Source organism: Adiantum capillus-veneris, chromosome 21 (assembly GCF_014529385.1).
Source record: "Adiantum capillus-veneris isolate H3 chromosome 21, ASM1452938v2, whole genome shotgun sequence".
NCBI lineage: Eukaryota > Viridiplantae > Streptophyta > Polypodiopsida > Polypodiales > Pteridaceae > Adiantum > Adiantum capillus-veneris.
In genome coordinates this window covers 66,312,951-66,316,847 of record NC_140951.1, presented here as the reverse complement: position 1 = coordinate 66,316,847, position 3,897 = coordinate 66,312,951, and positions in this window count along the sequence as shown.

Genomic DNA, 3,897 nt, shown 5'->3' with positions numbered 1-3,897 from the left:
TCTTTCATTTCAAACTCCTGTTTGAGAAGACCCTTCACATGGTCAATCTCCATAGCATTGTCACCAACAATAATAAGGTCATCTACATATATGGTAATGACCACAATCCCCACATCACTCTCACGTACATAGAGTGAATGATCAGCATGAGCTCTCCTAAAACCAATACTGACAAGATACTTGGCAATCCTGTCATACCATGCTCTAGAGCCTTGCTTCAAACCATACAAAGCTTTGAGAAGTCTGCATACATAATCTGGGTAACCTGGATCGACATAACCAGGTGGCTGATCCATATACACTTCCTCTTGCAACTCACCATTCAAGAAGGCATTCTTTACATCCATTTGATGCATAATCCATCCTCTAGATGCAGCCACTGCTATGACAGCTCTCACAGTCGTCATCTTTGCCACTGGAGCAAAGGTCTCCTCATAGTCTATGCCATACGTCTGTGCATAACCCTTTGCGACCAGCCTTGCCTTGTGACGCTCAATGTAACCATCAGCCTTATGCTTGGTTTTATACACCCATTTACAGCCAATAGCTTTCTTGCCACTTGGCAATGGCACCAACTCCCATGTGTCATTTGCTTCCAATGCAGCCATCTCTTCATTCATTGCATCATCCCAATGCACATTTCCAACTGCATCCTCAAAACATGTGGGCTCCACATCCTGTATCACCTTAGCCATGTAGGCTTGGTGATGCGCTAGATACCCATCATAAGTCAATTTCTGAACTGGATTTCTGACTCTATTAGATCTGCGCGGTCCTTGGTCACTCCTTTGCCCTCTAGCATCTTCTTGTACTTTCCTTACACTAGGTGTCCTGACAGCCGGAATTCCAAATTCCTCATCAAGACTTTGTTCAGAACCATCTGAATCCATGTCTACATGTGAAAAAACTGATGATGCATCAACCATAAAGGGAGGTTCATCAACCTTTTCCTTTCCTTTTCGTGATACATTCCCTGTACCTGTTGGTGGAGTAACCTGCGTACGTAGTCTACCATTCCATGGTTTCTCAACAGAGCCACGAGAAGAGGACTCTTGTGGTCCACTCAAAACCTGTGACTGTGGCCTCACATTTTGTACAACCACATCATCTTTTACATCAGCCCCAATAGTGCCATGTGCATTACTGTACCACCTGCTCATCTCATCAAAGACTACATCTCTGCTCACTCGTAATTCTCGTGTAGTAGGATTGTAGCACCTGTACCCCTTTTGTTCAAGGGAATATCCCACAAGAATACATTTCTCTGCTTTAGGATCCAATTTCCTACGCAACTCATATGGTACATGCACGTAAGCTATGCAACCAAACACTTTCAAGTGTGCCAAATCAGGCTTTGTACCTGTAAACTTTTCCTCAGGTGTTACATCATGCACCGCAGCTGTAGGTATCCTGTTCATAATGTACACAGCTGTATTTACAGCTTCAGCCCAGAAATGATGAGGCATGTTCTTCTCATTCATCAATGCACGTGCAACCTCTGCAATGTGCCTGTTTTTCCTTTCTGTGACCCCATTCTGCTGTGGAGTATATCTGCATGTAAACTGCCTGTGTATACCATGCATTCGCAGAAAATCTGAAAAATCATTGGAGAAGTACTCTCCCCCTCCATCTGACCTCAATGTCTTGATTTGCATATCTGTCTCCTTCTCAATCATGACTTTGAAGTCTTGAAAGTGACCAAACACTTCACTTTTGTTACGCATGAAGTAGACCCATACTTTCCTTGTATGGTCATCAATGAAAGAGACATAATACCTGCAACCATGTATACTTGCAGTATCGGTTGGACCCCAAACATCTGTGTGCACCACCTCAAGTGGCCTTTTACATACATTGCGCTCATGTGGAAATGAGCCCTTTGACTGTTTTCCAAACTGGCATGCTGCACACACTTTATGCATACCATCCACCTTGAATTTGGGCAAACCTTTTACAATCTGTTTTGATTGCATGCTGCGCAATCTCTGCTCATTGACATGGCCAATGCATTTGTGCCAAATGTCAACATCAGCCACAACACCTGTGCCCTGTGCAAATAATGCAGCTTTTACCTCAGGCATGTCTACATTCAGCGTAAACATTCTGCCCACACATTTGCCCTCTGTGATCAGCTTACAGCCATTCTGGAAATCTTCTACATAACAGCCATTTGGATTGAAGCGAACCTGCAAACCCTGCTCAACCATTTGTCCAACAGAAACAAGATTCTTTGTAATGTTTGGGACATGAAGTACATCTGCTAAGTACTTTGATTTCCCACTTTTCGTATTTAGAGGTATGTCCCCTACATGAGCAATGGGGTGAGCTGTGTCATCTCCTGTCTGCACATAGCCTGACACATCTGGTTTGCGCATATCTCTAAACCACTCTCCATGAGACGTCATGTGATTAGAGGCACCTGAATCCACATACCAAACATCATCTTGGGTGGAATTCTCTGCAGTCATTGTATTCATTACATGTTGCATAACAAACATGCGCTCGTTTTTGCTGTCATCTGCATCTCTGCTAGTAGATGCATAGTTGCCCTGTTCTCTCTTTCTACTTGCTTTTCCCTTTGGACAGTCACGTGACATGTGACCTCTTTCACCACAAGTCCAACATTCTCTACTATCTGGAGTATGTTGTTGCCTGCTTGATCCTGCACCACGACCTCTTTGACTCCCCCTGCCTTGAGACTGGTTTCCCCTGCCACCTGTATTGTTTTGATTTGATTGACCTTCCAGAAATTGGCCCCTGCAACCCCTTGGGCCTCGACCACGACCTCTACCTCTACCTCTGTTGGAGTTAGAATAGAAGGCCTGTTCAGAATTATTTCTGCCATGAGAAGAAGATGTGTCAAGGTTCTTCTCCTCAAGAATAAGCATAGAAATCAAATCTTGGAACACGGGGATGTCGTCTCTTGTATTCATGGAAGACCTAAAATGTACATACTCATCTCCTAGACCATCCAAGCATGCACGGACAATGTCATCGTCTTCCACTGAGACTTTAATAGATCCAAGAGCCTCAATGATACTCTTGATCTTCAAGGCATAATCATTGATTGAGAGGTTGTTCCTCTTAACCTGATTTAGCTCCGACTTTAGTTGAAGCTTCCTGGCCTTGGTGTTCACCTCGAACACTTTGCCTAAGTTTCTCCATGCAATGGCGGGGGTTTCAGCATCCTGTAGATAGCCCATCATGCCATCTGTGATGCTCATAGAAAGCCAATACATCACTTTGCTCTGGCCTTGTTGCCAGTCCCTCAAAGCTTTCCTTTGTTCTGCTGTAGCATTTGCCTCGGGAATCTCTGGTTCCTTTTCATTGTCTCCTTCTACATAGTCCCAATAACCTTTTCCTTTTAGGAAATTTGTTATTCTGAACTTCCATGCAGGGTAGTTATTTTTCTCAAGCTTCTCAGTAACAATCTGACTGAAACCGGCAGACATCTTGAAGCACTAAGACAAAATAGCTGCAATCTGCAAAAACCTGCAAATCTGCTGAACTTGCTATCGTGGTTCCTGTAACGCTTTCTACACTCAACAAGTGTCCACAATCAAGCGTTTCACAACCACTGTACTTGTACAGTAAATCTCTGTATACTGCACTTTGGAGACCTGTTCAGAAACTTGTGCGAAAAAAGGGATTGTGATGCTCTTGCTCTCTTAGCCTCTCTTGCCTGCACCAGGCTCTGATACCATGTAAAGAATGAGGATGCAAGAGAGCTACACAAGACAAGCACAAAGCACACAGAGATGGAAAGCTTCTTCTTCTTCTTCACAGAAAAGAGAGTACAAAATGACTAAGTGCTAAAGCTGAAAAATAGCACATATGTACATGCGGTCACTAAGTGTGAACTCGCTAGAAGCGTACTAGGCTGGCACTATAAGTGTA